At 44.8% G+C, this 19154-nt stretch overlaps 1 protein-coding gene and 1 long non-coding RNA gene across 5 annotated transcripts in view; both read left to right on the forward strand.

Annotated features, from left to right (window-relative positions):
- Window positions 1-19154, forward strand: part of SYN3 (synapsin III) — a 493528-nt gene that overhangs the window by 304953 nt on the left and 169421 nt on the right. The window lies entirely within an intron of this gene.
- On the forward strand, window positions 2291-18171 carry LOC116542138. Its single transcript, XR_004265081.1, has 3 exons — window positions 2291-2305; window positions 17449-17452; window positions 17954-18171. It is a non-coding gene; the product is annotated as an uncharacterized LOC116542138 (long non-coding RNA).

Consider the following 19154-nt stretch of genomic DNA (forward strand, 5'->3'; position numbering starts at 1 on the left):
ACGTACGGTGAGCGGCACCAGGTCTAGGTTCCTGAGGCCCCCTCACGTGGCACAGCCTACAGCTCCCCCATCCCCGGGGCCTCCGGCAAGGATCCAGGCGGCAGCCGGCAGCCGCAAGCATGTGCTGTTTCTGTGGTTTCTACTTAGAACAGTTTCCTGTTTCAACCTGCCAGTTCCTTAAAAGCATTAGCTTGAGGTTTTGCCGAATGACTCCACTCTATTTTCATAAAGGGGTGGAGGGGCTCCTCCTGGGAGCCGAGCCCAGAGCTGAAATTCCACATGAATTAAGGGTATATAGAACTTGGAAGTCCGTCTCCTGAAGAAAAAATAGCCTGGCTTAGGGTGACTTTCAGAAAGTAGGGAGAGTTCCTCCACCAGCCAGATTCTTGGGCCCTACTTGCCTAAGAGGTTGGCTCCATTCCTTTATCTGGGCCTCAGTTTCTCCATCTCTTACATGAGGGGGCTGGATCCTCTCTCCAGATACTAGGCAGTCCCCAGGTCTCTGTTCACTGTATGTGAAGTAATGAGCACAGTGGTAGCCAACACATGTATAGCCCTTCCTGCGCTGTTCTAAGCACGTTATAAATGTTGATCCTCTGAAGTCAACACTCTTTCTGTCCCCATTTTATAGTCAGGAAACAGAAGCAAGTGATGTTGACTAATTTGCCCATGGTCACATTACCTTCAAGTGGTCAAGTCAGGAGTTGAACCCTGGTGATCTGGCTCCACAGCCCTTGCTGCTGGCTGTCTTAAAATAAGACCTTTCTGGCGGCAGATGGGCTACTGTTGAGCAGAGTGCAGTAGATGTGATGTCAGAGGGCTCAGGTTTGAGTTTTGGATTCATCATCTGGGTGACCTTGGGAAAGTCTCTCAATTTTTGGAGCCTCCATCTTCTCATCAATGAAATGGAGCTAGTTGGACCCATGCTGCTGATCTGCCAGAGTATGCAGGGAATTTGAGGTGATGATTATTTATGAAGAAGCTCAGGACCAAGACAAGCAGACTCCTTGCATAGGTTTTCATTATTAGTCCCATATCTCACATCCCCTACTCCCACCCTCAGTTCTGGAGTTGTTAGTTAGGTCTGCTTTTACTAGGGAGGGACTCCAGAAGGAAGGTCCAGTTGGAATGCTGACAGCTCCAAAGCCACCTCTTTGGCCTAGAAATGGGGTTCAGGGGACTAGCAGTGACTTTTTAGCAGCCTTGAGTCAGCTGCCCAGAGTGGACAGCCCTTTGAGAGCCAGCACTTCCTCCCCACCCCTGTGAGGCATCTGGGTATAGGTGGAGCCCTGTGGGAAACTGGCCTCAGCCACCAATTCCAGACTTCCATCCATCTGACTCCTTGGCACTGTCCGAGTATCTAAGAGACATCTCCAATTTAATCCACCCAAACAGAACTCTTGATTTCCCCCTTGAAATCTACTCTTCCCTCGGCCTTTTCTGTCTCAGTGAGGGGTATAACCCAGATTTCTCAGCCTAAAACCCTCCATTCACCTTTTTCCTTCACAACTCGTATCCAAGCCACGTGCAAATTATGTGGACTCTCTGATTCTATCTCCAAATTATTTTCTGACTCTGCTCTCTTTTCTCCACCTTGCTACACCATCAAGAGTCAAGGGAGAGATGCTGGTAGCCACCATCATTGTTTACTTAGTCTACTTAGGCAACCCCAACCCACCACCCTCTGGGTATGTTGCCCCTGCCACCCCTTGACACAACCAGAGGGATCTGCCTGGGAACATACTTCATCAATCCCCTGCTTAAAACCCTCTATGGCTTCCAATTAGACAATGCCAAAGCTCTTTACATGGTGTCCAGACCCTCCAAGATGCATTGAACCATCTGGCCTCATCTTCCACCACTCTTTCTCTTGCACATTTGTTCCTGCCATCCTGGTCTTCTCTCTGTTTCTTAAGCAAGCTAAGCAAGCTCCTTCCTACCACAGAACTGTGGCACCAGCCTCTTCCGTGCCTGGAAGGCTTTACCCTCAGATGTTCCTGGGGCCAGCCCTTTGTCATCATTCAGGTTCCAGTTCAAATGTCCTCTTCCCAGAAAGCCTTCCCTGACCACCCTGTCTAAAGTCATTACCTGCTCCCACTCACTCTTCTCGACACGTCTGTTGTTTTCTCCAAGGATTTATCAACTGACATTGTCATGTTTATTTAATTGTTCAGTTGTTCACCATCTGCCCCCTTCACTAGAATAATAATGAGGGCTGAGACACGTGCATGTTTTCACAGTAATATTTACACTGTACCACCAGTGGGGGCTGGGGGAAATCTGGCACATAAAAAGCACTCAATAAGTAGTTGTAAAATGAATCTAAAAGTGTGCTATGTCCTAGAACAAGTTAACTCTCTAGGCTTCGATTTGTCCATTGATAAAATAAAGGGGAATGAAATGAGTTGTATCGAAGGATTCTGTTCATTCTCACATTTTCTGAATCTCTGGACCCACAAGTTGCTCTTGGGATGGATGGATGGATGGATGGATGGATGGATGGATGGATGGGTAGATGAGTAGACGGATGGGTGGATGGGTGGATGGATGGATAGATGGATGGATGGGTAGATGGGTGGGTGGATGGATGGATGGATGGATGGATGGATGGATGGATAGATGGATGGATGAATGAATGAATGGGATGGTTTCTGGGGGTTTTATTGAAGACACCTGGGACAGAGGAGGTTATCAGGAGCAAGGTGGAGGCTGGGAAAGGGGGCAAATAACTCCAGTCAGAATGGGCTTCTGAGAATGGGCTTCAATTGAGAGAGAGGCACAATCCCCCACTTTCCTCTCTGCCCACTCCACAGGCCATCTTTCCCCATGGCTGCACCGGGGGAGGTGGCAGCAGCAGCTGCCTGCCCACCACCAGGAGCTCCACCTAGGAGATAAAAGGAGCCGAAGGAATGTGCTGGCAAAGCTGACGTCCCTGTCTTCTCAAGGGTGTAAATGGCTTTCCTGCTCCCACAGGTTCAAAGAGCACTTCATTTCACAGCAAAAGTACAGCTAATGAGAAACAGATTCTCTGGCTCCAGCTAGAGTTCTGAGAGCCCAGGAGACAAAGGAAAGCCCCCAAGAACCTGGATGTGAACGTGTGCACTAAGGGGCCCTTTCCTCCCTCTCCCTCTGGGGCCACAGAGCTATTTCAATGGCAGGGGAAGGGGCAAGAGCAATGTCCCCATTGGCAGTTAAGAGGAGCCTTCAGAAGGGGGCTTCTGAGCGGTGGGTCTTCCAATCATGCTGAGTTCTTTTTAGGCCTGAAAGCCAAGCCAGGCAATGCCTAATAATAATAACAACAGTTTCCGTGTACTGAGAGCTGCCAAGGCGTAACCTGTGGGGTGGCACAGTGGGAAGGCCAAGGGCTTTGAGGCCACAAGGCCTGGCTTGTGGACTCTGGTCCTCAGTTTCCTGTGGCCAAGAAGCACACTGGTGGTGATCAGTGAGAACACTGCTCTTCATTGGGAAGTGAAAATAACACTATATGGAGGTCCCGAGGACCTAGGTTCTAGCCTTGGTTCAGCCAAGTGTGATTTTGGGCAAGGCAGGCTGGGGCCATGACCCTTGGATAGCAAAAAGGACTTACCTTAAAATTTTGATTCTTCTCATTTGGGCAAGTCACTTGGCATTTCTGAGCATGTATTTTCTCAACTGTAACCAGTACAAGTAACAACCTCATGGCATGTGGTAAGAGTCAAATGAGAAGAGACACGTAAACTACTAGCACTTGGTAGATGTTTGATGCCAGGGATGGAGCCCAAAGGCCTTAGAGGGAACAGGGCAATCTGTGACCAAACCAGAAGACAAACTCAGGCTGGACTCACAGCCAAACAATACAGTGAAAGATAACCATTGTAGAGTGGGTACAATATCCCATGCTCTGTGCTGTAGATCTTAGTCTATCCTCACAAAAAGCACATGGGGCAGTTACTTCCATTGCCCTTAAATAACTAAAACCAGGACTTAAACTGAAAAGACTGGACTCCAGAGTGTGTGCTAAGTTAGTAGGCTATTCTTCAAAGTTTCTCTGCAGCGTCTCCCCTCTGCTCTGGGTATCTGTCTGCTTCCTGGGGTCCCATTGTCAGCAGACTCAAAGTGCCCAAACTGGGTAGCCAGCTGTCCCCTTGTCCCCTTCACTTTTTTTTTTTTTTTTTTTTTTTTTAGACACAGAGTCTTGCCCTGTTACCCAGGCTGTAGTGCAGTGGCCACAGTCATAGCTCACTGTAACCTCAAACTCCTGGGCTCAAGCCATCCTCCCACCTCAGCCTCCTGAGCTCCCGATTCGCTGGGACTACGGGAATGTGCTACCACACATGGCTTTTTTTTTTTTCCTTTGTAGAGATGGGGTCTTACTGTGTTGCTCAGGCTAGTCTTGGACCCTTGGCCTCAAGCAATCCTCCCACCTTGGACTCCCAAAGTGCTGATATTACAAGTATGAGCCACCTTGCTCAGCCTCAATAAATAAGTGTTATACAGTGTTCATTTCTTGAACATTTACTATATGCTGGGCATTTGGATACAATGGGGAACAGAACACACACACACACACACACACACACACACACCCCTATCCTCATGGAACTTATATTCCAGTGGAGTGGTGGAGAAAAGGAACAAATGGACAAATGAGATTTTAAACATCAAGTCACAGTTTCACCAGTATTTGTTTATCAAAGTTTAGTAAGATACTCATCTGTGGACTCTAAAGAAGTTTAGTTCTTGCATTATGCCTTATAATATTTAATACCGACTGCATGCTAGGAATTATTCCAGGAACTGAGATGAAAAAGATGAATAACATGTGTACCTTACCTTTGGTGAAGTCCTATTCTAGGAGAGAAATAGACATATTGTGTAATTTTAGTATATGGTGCTAATAACTGTTTTAGAGGAATCCCCATCTGCCCAGAGCCTCAAAAAGGGTTTGAGGGAAGAACCAGAAGAAGCCTAAGGAAGGCTTCATAGAGAAGGTGATAGCTGAGCCTGTCCTTGGAAGATGAAGCTGATCTTCTGTCCACTAGATAAAAATGGAAGTCAAGACTTCCTGGAATGAGGAGCAGAGACAGAAGCAAGAATAGGCATAGTATGTTTGGGAACAGAGAATAGTCCATTTTTTTTTTCCTGCCTCAGGTTTATTTGTACAAATAGCATAGGAGGACCCCAGTCCCATGCAGATGGCAGCGTGAGGGTCTCACCAGTCCTTCTGTCCCTCACGTTGGCAGACAGAGATATCTACTCCAAAGCCTTTGTAGGATCCTGGGCACCTTTGAGACCCTAAGCTGGAACTGAAGCTGGAGCTGCTGCCTGGGCCTTGGTTTGATCCTTGGCCTTGGCCTTTGGCCAGCACAGCCTGAGCCCCTTGGCAATGCAGACACCAGCATGTTTCCCAAGCTTTGGGTGGGCAGTGTAGGCAAGTCAGTCGAGCTTGTGGCTGACACCTTTGGGATCTTCAACTTTACCTCCTTGGGCTTTACAAGGGCCTTGATAGCCTTGCCACTCGCACTCATGGCCTTGGTGTTGTTGGCCTGTGTCTTCTTTAGGCCTTTCTTCTTGTGCTTCTTGGCAAAGCACATGTTCCTCAGGAACTTGCAGTCCCCCCCCTTAAGAGATTTGTATCTTTGTGATCGGGGTTTCTTGATACCATTTCTGTGCCATTTTCGGGACTGGTTGTGTGTGGTGTAATTCTTGGAGTTGGCCACATCTGTACCTTAAACTACGGCTCTTGAAGCGCCAAGAACCAGAAGAGCCAGGGGCAGCAGAGAGCCATCATTTTTATGTGGGTAAAGAATAAGTTGGATGTAGAGGAGACATGGGACAGGAGAGAATAATATTAGGAACCCTGGGTGCCAGCAGGTAAGTCATGTGGAATTGTGGGAGATCTCTAAGGATGTGATCAGTCACGCATGGATTTTATCCTCTGTCTTCCTGTTCATTGATCCTGTCTTTGGCTATGTCTAAAGTTATATTAAACCTATCTCTTGGACACTTAAAATGAGTTATTTCATCGTTCAAGTCTGGAGTTTCCAGCTGATTTTTTTTTTTTTTTTGGTCAGCTTCATTTCTATGTGGAAATTTTCCATCTTTTTCATTTATTTCCTTGAACATATAAATCAATTGTTATAGTCTATGGCTAAAGATGCCCACCTTGGGTCCTACCAGTGACCACCCCTTGCTCAAAGAAGCAGTCTATAGCCTTTCCCTTGGCAGAGCATTGAGGTCAGAACAGTGTTCCTTTAAAGCACACGGTGGACATAGCAGAGATCATGGTGGACTTGGTAAGCAGAATCTGGGGTGATTCCCATGGAGAGGGCGGGGCAGCAGGGAGGGCCCTAGAAGGAGATGTGGGAGAATATTCAGGGAAAGGCCATAGACTCCCCAGCTTGGGCCCCTCTGTAGTAACTGCCTACTCGCCAAACTGGGAGTAGCACAGCACCAATCACTCTCCACCCCACCCTGCTCCAGCTGGGAAAGACATCCTGGCTGTGTAAACTAACCTTATGAGTCTTATTCCAAGAAGGCCAAGGAATTTGACAGGAAACAACACAAGCTAGTCGCCTCAAATCTCTGTCTGGGCTTAATGTGATTGGATCTGAAATAGCTACAGAGAGCCTCATTCTTAAATGTGTTGAACCCACATGGATACACGTACATTTGCATGCACAAACAGGAAGGTTTAAGATGAGGCCACCACGGGGTGAGGCCATACTAGGCCTTCATGCAGAAACTGAAACTAAAGCTTCCATTTCAAGTGAGATCCCCGGTGGAAGGTGTTTGACAGGCCTTGTCAGTCAGACTCCTGCAGTCTGTCTCCACAGCCAAGAATCCTTCACCTCTCTCCCCACTCTTCAGCTTGACCATTCTTGGGAGTTGGAGGCAGCTCAGCAATGGCTGTTTTCAAGTGCAGAGTGAGCTATCTCTGCCAAGAGCTTGTCTTGCCAGCCACTTCCTGGCCCCAGCCCTCAGCTTGCCCAAGTCTGACATCACCCATAACCCCCACCACCACCCCCAGAATAAAGAGCCACCTCAGAGGCTGGGACTGCCAGACCTGGTCCCCCACTCCTTCCTGGACATGTCTGGCTGACAAATCATAGAAGCAGCATCCATTCTAGCCACATGCACAGCCCTCACTGCTCAGGGTGGACTGACTACCCCAGATCACCACTGCCTAAACAGACCTCATTCATCTGATACGGGAGAGATGGGCGATGTCAGGTACTAGGACCAAAACACAGGGCTTCCAGCCTTCATCTACCCGGGAAACTCAAGGGACCTTACAGGGGTCTTTCTTCTTACTGCATTTTAGGTGAGTTCAGACTTGGCCCTGAAGTAGACAGGAGTATAGCATCATGGGTTCAGGGGTCAGATCTAGCTGAGCTCTCATTCTGGTCTGCTACTTGCTAGCTCTGTGGACTCCAGCAAGCTGCTTAATCTCAGTTTCGTCATGTGTAAAGGGCAGATAGTTACCTTGCAGAGTTACGACAGGATTAAATGAGTTGATATATGTAATTTTCTTAGAAGACTGCCTAGGACCTAAGGAGTGGTAAAAAACTAATAATAGGAGAGGTGAATGGGGAGTTTGCATTTACTGGGTATAGAGTTTCAGTTTGTGGAGATGAAACCATTTTGGAGATGGATGGTGGTGATGGTTATACAGCAATGTGAGTGTCCTGTATTTCATGCTACTGAATTATACACTTAAAAATAGTTAAAATGGGCCAGGCGCAATGGCTCAAGCCTGTAATCCCAGCACTTTGGGAGGCCGAGGCGGGTGGATCACAAGGTCAAGAGATTGAGACCATCCTGGTCAACATGGTGAAACCCCGTCTCTACTAAAAATACAAAACATTAGCTGGGCATGGTGGCACGTGCCTGTAATCCCAGCTACTCAGGAGGCTGAGGCAGGAGAATTGCCTGAACCCAGGAGGCGGAGGTTGCGGTGAGCCAAGATCACACCATTGCACTCCAACCTGGGTAACAAGAGTGAAACCCCGTCTCAAAAAAAAAAAATAGTTAAAATGGTAAATTTTGTTATGTGTGTTACCATAATTTAAAAAAAAAACGTTGGGGAGGGCTTGGTGGCTCACATCTGTAATCCCAGCCCTGTGGAAGGTTGAGATGGGTGGATTGCTTGAGCTCAGGAGTTTGAGACCAGCCTGGGCAACATGACAAAACCCTGTCTCTACAAAAAATTAGCCAGGTGTGGTGGCACACACCTGTAGTCCCAGCTAGTACAGAGGCTGAGGTGGGACTTGAACTTGGGAGGCAAAGGTTGCAGTGAGCTGAGATCGTGCCACTGCACTCCAGCCTGGGTGACAGAGTGAGACCCTGTCTCAAAAAGAAAAAAAAAGTAACAGCTATGTTATTTCTTGATGGGGCCACCTTCAGCTCCAAGTAGGGCCCTAGGGTAAGCATCAAAACTTTGCCAACTGGACAGAGGAAAGGCCTCCTCCTTCAGTATGGAGTTTAGGCTCCATGGTAAGCTCCAGAAGCTTCTCCTACCCAAGAGCGTTAAACTCTGAAGTTCTTAAGTTGTTCTACCCACATACCAGGTTGCCTGGGGAGCCCTCTGAATGACAGACAGGTACTCATACACAGAGATAGTGCTGAGTTTCAGAAAGACACACACAAACACATCTACTAGAAGGCAGACAGGAAGGGATGAGGTGCTCAAGTGGGAACTTTGCTCTTTGGAGATGGATGTACCAACTGCTCCAGGCAAGACCCTGAAGGAAATCAGATGGGGTTGGGGCAGGGTCACCAAACATAGCCTCATTGTCCCGCCCAGATCTTTGTGTGGGCTCTACCCATTTGCAGCATCCTTTCTCTCCTCTGATCTTTTCCAAATCCTCCTGAGCCATCCAGTGCTTTGAGGCTCAGCTGGCAGCCACCTCCTTCAGAGGGCTCTCCAGGATTCTCCACCCTTTTCCAGGCCCATTCTCTGCACTGAGAATCAAAGCCTCCTTGGAGTACTTGGTTCCAGCACAGCCGTTGTTCACCAGTCACTTTGTGTGTGCCGTCTCATGTCTTCTCTGCACTTCTTTCCCTGCACACTGTCCCTAATTGTGCAAACCATGCTTTTACTTCTTAAAAATGGCAGCATGCTGATGAATTTTTAGAAATGAACAAACATATACGATATTTCACATCAGCAATTCCCAAAGTGTGTTTCAGGAAACACCAATGCCACAGGATGTCAAGAGGTATTAGGAGACAAAAGGGTTCCATAGATTTGGGAAACTCTGAACTAAGTAAAGTAAACAGCTTTATTTATTACAGGACATACCAGAGACTACAAAATGCCAACAATTACTTTATTATTGTGCTGGAACCAGCTCTTACCGTTCAGTGACAGAACTTTGGTAATTTGGACTTGGCCATGGTAACAGTAGTATTTATTCCATGAAAATAAGCAAACACTACATATCTGAGGCTTTCTTTTTTTTTCAGAGAGCTGGTTTACCAGCACATTACTGAATACCACTTCAAGAAGACACTATGACATCTAGGTTTTCCTAATGTATTTCACCATAAAATTCCTTTATTACCTTGTGGGAAGCATCTTGGAGGAACTAGTGCTCCACAGAACATACTTTGGGGAAAGTCATCCCATGCAAAGATATGTAAACTAATTGCCACAGGAGATGAGTGGGAGGATCTTATATTCACTGAGATCTACCATATGCTAAGTATGATGTTGGGTGCTTTATTTGCACCCAATGGCCTCATGTAATTCCCACAGAAACACTAGAAGAGGTACAAATATTGCCCACATTTTATACATAAGGAAATAAAAGATCAAATTATTTTTCCAACTTCACACAGCCAGGAAGTAGCAGCACAAAGCCTATCTTAATCAGAGATTATAATGTCTAGTGGGCGTTTGCAACAAGATTTAGGTAATCATTTTAGAAGAGTTTGTTAAATAGCTCATACACAGGTCATGAGCTATATTTAGAATCTAGTCATCTAGCATTGCCAGAGACACTTCAAGAAAAAAAATAGAAAAGTTACTGAAAGTCTTAGCTGGTCCACAGTCTTTAGTCTTGTCATCTGTCCTCGGCTGGCATTCCAGAATATGCCAGACTTCTGAATCCCTTGGAAATTTTTTTTTAAATGCTGGTAGCGGGGCTCTACCCACTCCCCAAGGCAATTCTAACCAGCAATGAGGGTTGAGAACCATTGAAATTGTTATGAAAGCGTCCTTAGAGACCAGCCAGACAAACTTCCATTTTACAGATGGAGAAACTGAGGTCCACAGAGTGGAAGTGACCTGACCAGAGTCATATAACAGTTAGTTGCAGGATAAGACTAGAGTCTGGGTCTTTTGGATCCTGTACAATGCCCTTTTCACTTAGCAAAAGGGTCCTTTGGATCTCACTGCCTAAACAGATATAATTTCAGCTGAAATCCAAACCCATTTTGGACAACTGAGGCTTTTCCATAGAAAAGCTAACTTTATCAGCTAAAGGCATTCAGGAGAAGATGCTCTTCCTTGCAAGGAGACCACTGTCCTGAGCTGCATGCAGAATCAAGCCACATGGCTCCTTCTGTGTTCCTCGTCCTCATCTAGTAAAAATCCTCCTTCATAGTCACATGTAACTGGGTTACTGGAAAGGTCACTCCAAGGGATTTGTCCGGTAGCATTTTATTTTCTGTGGCATGGTTTCCTTTGATGTTGATGCAGATTTGGTGCTCCCTGGGATATCTGTTTGCTAAGACATATTCTCAAGTCTAAATGGAGGCACAGGCCTCCAAGGCAAAGATAGTCAAAAGGACCCAAAGACAGAACCCACATGGTCTTCAGCAGTAAGCTGGAGCCCACTGAAGGCTTGCATGAGAAGCAAAGGAAGGGCCTGAAAGTTTGCCTGGTGATGGAGGAACTGGAAGCAGAAATTTTTGAATGTAGGTGAAGCTGAAAGCCCACAAAACAGTTTCTACAAAGCCTATAGTGTTTATTCTGAAGCCCATAACTTTCTGGTATACCCCTGAAGATGACTGAATGCAGAAAATTTCTGGCAACTGAATTAATATAATATACAGAATTATTGACCATGAGTCAGTTAAATGTTAGAGGTGTCCTATTACAGTGGCTGGCTTTGATTTTAGATTAGCTCATTCATTCATCCATCCATTCAATAAATAATTGCCCAGCATCTGTCCTGGGTTTGACGATATAGTGATAGACCAAAAAAGGGAAAAAATAGGGTATCTCCACTCATGAAGCTTAATATTTATGGAGAAGAGGTTGGGGAGAGGCACATAATCTAAAAGCAAATTAATAAGGAACTATCACAGCACGTGCACTGAAGGAAGTGTGCAAGTGGAAGTGATAGAGGCCAAGCCTAGTGGAAGAAGCTTTGATATGAAGGTCACAGAAAGTTTCTCTGGACTGCGGATAAAGCAGGGATTTGCACATTCCAGGCAGAGGGAACAGTGCATGCAAAGGCCCAGAGATAGACAAAGCTTCTTGACTTAAGGATCTCAAAGAAGGCCAGTGGGACTGAAGCTGAGTGAGAAAGGGGCAAAGGGGAGGAGCACTGAGCAGATGAACAGAGGTCAAGCCCTGCAGGCCCTGGTATTTCAAGTGCAGTGGAGAGCCACTGAAAGTTTCAAGCAGAAATGCCACACCTGGTTTTCTGGGAAATATGTCAGAACCCCAAATCACATGATCTTGTGAGCTATCCCCACTCAGACTGTTTATGACAAGAGGCTAAGCCACTTTTGCTGCAGCAAATTTTATTTGCCTGTCATTAATTAATTAGTTTAGTCAAGCAGTCAGTACCAGCTCACCTGCAAGGCGTTGTCATACACGTTGGGGATACAGTGAGCAAGACACCCTAGACGAGTTCCAAGGAGCTTATAGCTGGTGGAGGACGCAAATAACAAAAATGAATCATATGCTTTGAAATAGTGATAAGTTCTATACAGAAAATCAAACGGCAATGTTAGGAAGAGTGCATGAAGCAGAAGCCTCATTAGTTGAGAGAGTCAGGGTAGCCTTCCCAAATGAGCTAATATTTGACCTGAAACCCAAATGAAAAGGAACCTGTGGCCATGAGAAAACTAAAGAGTGCAACTGACAGAGAAAAAGACCAAGGGCAAAGGCAGACTTGATCGTGGAGTCAAGGTGAAATTCTTCCTTCTCGGTAGCAGAGATGGGTTTAATCTTGGTGAGGTTGTTAGCCTGGGATTAAAAAGCCAGAAAGACCAAGAAGGAGGACTGTGGCCCATGTGACCACCCTCAGGTCACCAGAACAGAGTGCCAGAAAACTGAGGCAGGTTGTCAAGATGAGGTTAAGAAAAGAGGGCATCAGAACCCCATCAAAGCCTCCAGTGAATCTTGCCTTGTACCTCGTTCTCCACCTGCCCCTGGCCCACAGACTAACTCCTGGAAGCAAGCATTTCTAAGAAGATGTTTGGACTTGGTATTATACAAGAAATGCAAATTCTAACAAAACTAGATAAGAAGTCTATTTTGGTCAATCAGTTTGGTTGCCAAGGGTGGAAATGATGGGTGATACCCAGGAGTGTTGAATAGACCTCTTGACTTGCAAGGAATTGAGATTTATTCCAGGGGTAGCAAGTTGATGAGCAGGAAGAGGCATAGGCATTTATTTTGAGGACAGTGCACAGCAATCTGGAGAAGGACAACAAGAGAGCCTTGGGATGTGCAGGAACACTGAGGAATCTTTCTTCTCCATAAAAACAACAGAATTACTCTGCTTGCCCCTCTCTCTGTCTCTTACTTAGAAACAGCTCCTCTTCTTTACCCTTAGTTTCCTCTTCCCCATTGCTTTGGCTGGTGTTTAAACCTTTTTGGTCACCCTTTAGTTAATGACCCTTCAGACCTATTTCTCACTGTTAACTGAGAAATTATTTTCTTGTTCCCAAAACAAATTCCCAAGAGAATAAATCCAACTGGTTCAAATCATCTCCCCATATGAAGTCATTAGACATCCTGGGGCCAGATATCCACTCCTGGCTCAATAAGTTGAGGCAAAACTCAGCATTGGAGCAAGTGCACTCATAAAATCCTGGCCACCCAGCTGTCAGGAGAAGGTGTTCTTCCTTGCAAAGAGACCATTGTCCTGAGCTGCATACAGAATCAAGCCACGTGGCTCCTTTTGTGTTCCTTATGTTCATCACAGTCACACATAACTGGGTTACTGGGAAGGTCACTCCAAGGGGATTTGTCCAGTAGCATTTTATTTTCTGTGGCATGGTTTCCTTTAATGTTGATGCAGATTTGGTGCTTCCTGGGATATCTGTTTGCTAGGACATATACTCAAGTCTGGATGGAGGCACAGGCTGTCATGGGCTATGTAGCGTGACCAAGTCATCCCAGTTTGCCCAGGAGTTTCCTGGTTTGAAAACTGAAATTCCCGTGTCCAAAGACCTACCTCAGTCTTGGGCAAACAGGGACAATTGGTCGCCCTATAGCTATGGGTTGGACTGCTCCCTTTGGAGGTGTGGAAGGAGAAGTAGAGTGACTTCTCTGGCATGTCACTGTTAGCCAGGGTGTAGAGAAATGGGGATGTGCATCTGCTGATAGTGGGAGTGAAAATTGTTATGATCTTTCATGAGGGGCATGTATTAGTTCATTCTTGCATTATTATAAAGAAATACCTGAGATGGGGTAATTTTTAAATAAAAGAGGTTTAGTTGACTCATGATTCTACAGGCTGTACAGGAAGCATGATGCTGGCATCTGCTTGGTTTCTGGGGAGGCCTCAGGAAACTTAAAATCATGGCAGAAGGCAAAGCAGAAGCCAGATGTCTCACATGGCCAGAACAGGAGGAAGACAGAGAGGAGGAAGTGCTACACACTTTTAAACAACCAGATCTTATGAGAACTCACTCTCTTGATGACAGCTCCAAGGTGGATGGTATCAAACCATGAGGAACCACTTCCATGATCCAGTCACCTCATAGCTGGCCCCACCTAGAACACTGGGGATTACATTTCACATGAGATTTGGGCAGAGATACAGATCTAAACCATATCAGGGGATAGGGATAGCTGGAAATATGTATGAAAAGTGTATGTGTATATATATATGTATATATACACATATATATATATACATATATATGTGTATATATATATGTATATATATATATACATTCTTTGACTTAGAAACACTTTTTTGGGGGTAATGTATCCAAAATAATCAGTCCAGGGTATGAAGATATATACGAAAAGCCATTCACTGAAGTATTAGTTGTAAAAGTAAAATAATGGAAGTAACCTAAATACTCATAGAGTAATTCGATCAGTGAAATAAACCAGCATATGTCCAATGGAATACTTTTCAAAAATGAAGAATAATAACTTGGCTTTCTAGATATTGATAGGGAATTTTTCCGTGAGGTGGTCTTAATTAAAAAAAGAAGATAAGATAACCCATATAGAACAATCACATTTATGTAAAAAGAAAAGAAAGAGAAAATATGCATTGAAAAGAGTTGGGGGAAAAAAAGAAAAAAGAAAAAGCTTTGGAAATATCCCACTGTTGGGATTAGAGGTGACATTCTTTTTAAACTGTTTGGGTTTTTCTGAATATTTTGTACTGAGATTATTACGTTCACATTTGGAAGTTTTTTTCCGTCTTTTAAAGGGGCATTAAAAAATCCTGGTTCAACAAACCTAATGAAATGGTGTTTTCACTCAAAAAAGTTTCTATTTTCCAACTTTGTTCTGGTTTGTTAATTTTAGGACACAGAGAGTTTTGATGCAAGTTCCAACCGATCCACTTGGGTTTGGTTTTGTTTAAAAACAAAAACAACTTTGATTCCAGTTGTATTACGTTTATAGAAAATTAATATTTGGGTTTTGTGCTAGATTCAGCCATTTGAGCCATTGGTTCCTATTCTTGGTTTAATGCAGTTCAAGTTGTTCCTCAGAATTCCCACAATAACCCTGAATAATTGGAATGAAGGCAGAGAGAGATTTGGAGCCTGAATTATCCAGAAAATTGTTGTCTGTCTCATCCTGGAAGGGCCTCCAAGAGGTCATTTTCTCCAGGGCACAGAACAAAGCCACAGCTGGGATATTTCCAGAAGGCCTGTTGGCCCCAACCACAGTGCGGCCAGAGCCACGCTGCCCTGGGACCTCAGCTCCTCTATGCTCTTAGACTCTGCTTGCTGCTGCAAGACAGGAGCTGGCCCCACTTCCCGTCACTGTCCTGCAGGGTCCAGGTGCTTCTCTCTTCCATGCCAGACCCATGCATAGCCCCCAAAGCAGCTCCATCTGGGCTGTGCAGCCTATCACGCTTCCCACACCAGGAAATGGCTGGCTCAAGGGCCCTGTGAGTGGTAATTGAGCTACTTACCAACAGCACATGCATCTTGCTCTTTTTCAAAGGTTTTTAAGGTGTGCTCCCTGGCTGCATTGAGTTCTGGGTGCCCTTCTCTTGGAAGAAGGTGTAAAGGTGAGGAGAGGGAAGCAAGCATGGTAAAGACCAGAGGGGGACCCCAGCGTTCCTGCCTCAGGCAAGCTGCTCCTGTGAAGTGAACAGGGCAGACCTCTCTCCCCAAGCCACCCGGTAGGGTCCCCAAAGGGCTCATTGAGGACCCTGGCCCTTGAGGCTTTTCTGGAGAACATTTAAGCCCATCAGGGAGAGAGGATGACAGTTTTAAAACGGTGTCTTCCTTGGAAAATGTCTTCAACTGGACCTCAGTTTCCTTTTTTGTAAATGAGCAGAAAAGTGCACCTCCCACATGGGCTTGTCAGAGCCTTAGAGAAAGCAGCTCTCTGAAACTGCCTACTACAAGCATGGTGGGAATGGGCTGCCTGGAGTGCAGGCAAAAAGGGGCTGCATTATCTGCAGATAATTTAAAAACCATTAGAAAGCTGACTAAAATCCGAGCTGCTTTGTATTATCCCCATGCACCATCGTTTCTAAACAATGCCAGTAATAAATACTTTCCATCATCCCTGTCGTGCACTGCAACCACCCCCCAACCTGGCCACACCACTGCCTGTCACAGATCACACACTCCATTAGTGATAGTGCTTTTTTTTCTTATTACTAGACAGTATTAACAATTATATGTAATTGACTCTTATTCATATGCCCTTATAATCCAGCTTTCAGATGTGAATACTAAGCTGTAATGTCATAGATGGAGAGATCCTGAGCAGACCATCTAATGGCTCCAAGTCTTAGTTTCTCATCTATGCTGAAGAGCACTGGCAAATTACAAAGCGTTTTCACAAAAATTCTCTCTGAATTCTTACACTGGCCCTATGAAGGGGCACAATGATGCCCATTTTACAGTTGAGAAGACAAAGGCTTAGGCAGGTGAAGTGAACAGCTCAGGAGCACTTATGGAAATGAGACACAATGCCTCCAAGCCCCTTCCCCTTGGGCCTGCTGTGGCACCAGGGCTTAAGGCATTGTCTACAAGACTATCAGGAGGCAGCAGGCCAAACCATTATCACTTGGAGGTAATTGACACAGATAGGAAAAGGAAGAAATATTTACATTTCATGCTGGTTACTCTCACTTATTATCTCATTTGGGCCTCCCAGATGCCTCAAAAGGTGGATTATTCCCAGTTCACAGGAAAGGGAATCAAGTCCCAGGAAGATAAAGTTTACTTACTTGGAGGTACACAGATGACTAAGAGGCAGAACCAAAAGTAAACCCTGGTCAATTTGTCTAACGCTCTGCACCTGATGTGTTTTCGCAGTGGCCCTGAGCAAAGGGAAGCCTTGCAGCATGGTTGGCTGGGGAGGAGGTGAAGATTCTGAGCATCCAAGCAAAGGGTGTTTGGGAGAAGAAAGGCTGAAGCCCATGCCTCTCAGAATCACAAGTGACTACAAGTTGAGGTCTAGGAGTGAAAGAGATGACTAAAGTTTCCTCCATATGGCCTGGGGTTTTTCTGACTTACACTAACATGAGTCCTGATTCATTGTGTGGCAAGTGCCCTTGGCTCCAAAGGAGGCTAGGAAACTTGTCCACATCCGCTCCTGGATCCTCTAAGCTTGCATCACTTGAGATAGTCTGGCACTGAGAGTCTTTATGCATTCTCTCATTACCCATCATGGGTTTTTATCAATATCATCATTATTATTTATCATTAATATGATTGAAGCAATGTATGCCCATGAGAAAAATTCAAAAACTACTGAAAGGAGGACAGCAAACAATAAAAGTCATAGAAGGAGGTCATCTTAAAGGGTGAGCAAGCATTTAAATGTGGGTGTGCTAACACAGGAGATAACAGAAGGAAGATGCGCTCTTGGGGAGGGGAGGGAGGCAGGCAGAGAGAAATGTCCAGCCCTCTAAGAAATGCCAGGGATCAGGGAAGAAAGTGAAGAGTGAGTGGGGTTGGGGTGAGCAATTTAGAAACAGAGAGAAGGAGAAGGAGCAGCCCTGGGACAAGATTCAGGACTCTACTGGAAAAGAGGCAAAAGACAACTGTGGGATACATATGAAAGAGACTGGTAAGGGAGCAGAGGGAGCCTCAGCACCAAAGGGCTCCCAATCAATTAGATTAAAGTCAATGTGCTGCAAATTAATTCTTTCTGAGTCTCCCTTCTCAGGTCCTCCATCTGCTCCTCAGTTGCCCCCTCTCTTTGCTGTGGTGTCCCTTTTTCTATACTTTGGTCTCCTCCCTTCTGCCTGAAGATTCCTGCTTTTAGGGCAAATCTGCTGATAGTTAATTATCTTGGCTTTTATAGATGTGTAAAAGTCTTCATTTTTTTCTTAATTGTTCAAAGATATTTTTGCTGGCTGTGGAATTCTAATTTTAGCATTTTGTACATCAACACTTTAAATACACCATCCCATTATCTTCTGGCCTGCATAGTTTCTGATGAGAAGTCTGCTGTCATTCTTGTTTTTTGTTTCTCTGTACTTATGATGTATTTTTTTCTGACTGCTTTGAAAGTTCCTCTTTGTTTCACTGTTTTCTGCAATTCAATTTTAAGTTCCTCAGTATGTAGATATTGAAAGAACATGCCTCAGAATAATAAGAGCCATCTGTGGCAAACCCACAGCTAACATCATTCTGAATGGGCAAAAGCTGAAAACGTTCCCTTTGAAATCAGCCCAAGACATGGATGCCCTCTCTCACCACTCCTATTTAACGTAATATTGGAAGTCTTGGCCAAGACAATCAGGCAAGAGAATGATAAAGCACATCCAAATAGAAAGAGAGGAAGACAAACTATCCCTGTTTGCTGATGACATGACGCTGTATCTAGAAAATCCCCATGGTCTCAGCCCAAAATCTCTTTAACCTGATAAACAACTTCAACAAAGTTTGAGCATACAAAAAAAAAATGTACAAATATTACGAGCATTTCTATACACCTACAGCAGCCAAGCTGAGAGCCAAATCAGGAACACAATCTCATTCACAATTGCTGCAAAATGAATAAAATACGTAGGAATACAGCTAATCAGGGAGGTGAAAGATCTCTGCTGTAAGAACTACAAAACACTGCTCAAAGAGATCAGAGCTGACACAAAAAAATGAAAAAACATTCCATGGTCATGGATTGGAAGAATCAATATTGTTAAAATGGCCATACTCCTTAAAGCAATTTTCAGATTCAATGCTATCCCTATCAATTCACCAATGACATTCTTCACAGAACTATAAAAAACTATTGTAAAATTTATCTGGAACCAAAAAAGAGCCTGAATAGCCAAGGCAATTCTAAGCAAAAGAACAAAGCAGGAGGCATCACACCACCTGACTTAAAACTATACTACAAGGCTACAGTAACCAAAACAGCATGTTACTGGTACAAAAATAGGCACATAGACCAATTTAACCAAATAAAGAGCCCAGAAGTAAGGTCATGCACCTATAACCATGTGATCTTTGACAAAGTCAACAAAAACAAGCAAGGACTCCCTATTCAATAAATGGTGCTGAGATAACTGGCTAACCATATGCAAAAGATTGAAACTGGACCCCTTCTTTTCTGGTTATGGGTTATATTTTTCTGCTTTCTTAAATACCTGGTAGTTTTTTATTGGATGCTGGGTATTGTGATTATGTTCTTAGGTGGTGGATTTTGTAGTATGTATTTCAAGAGCACTGGATTTTGTTCTGATGAGCAGCTAACTAATTACATCAGTGGGAGGGCAGTTTCTGTAACAGCTAATTATTCATGGATGGAATCACAAGTCCTC

The sequence above is a fragment of the Sapajus apella genome, unplaced genomic scaffold (genome assembly GCF_009761245.1).
Source record: "Sapajus apella isolate SASKATOON/1434 unplaced genomic scaffold, GSC_monkey_1.0 scaffold162, whole genome shotgun sequence".
NCBI classification, from domain to species: domain Eukaryota; kingdom Metazoa; phylum Chordata; class Mammalia; order Primates; family Cebidae; genus Sapajus; species Sapajus apella.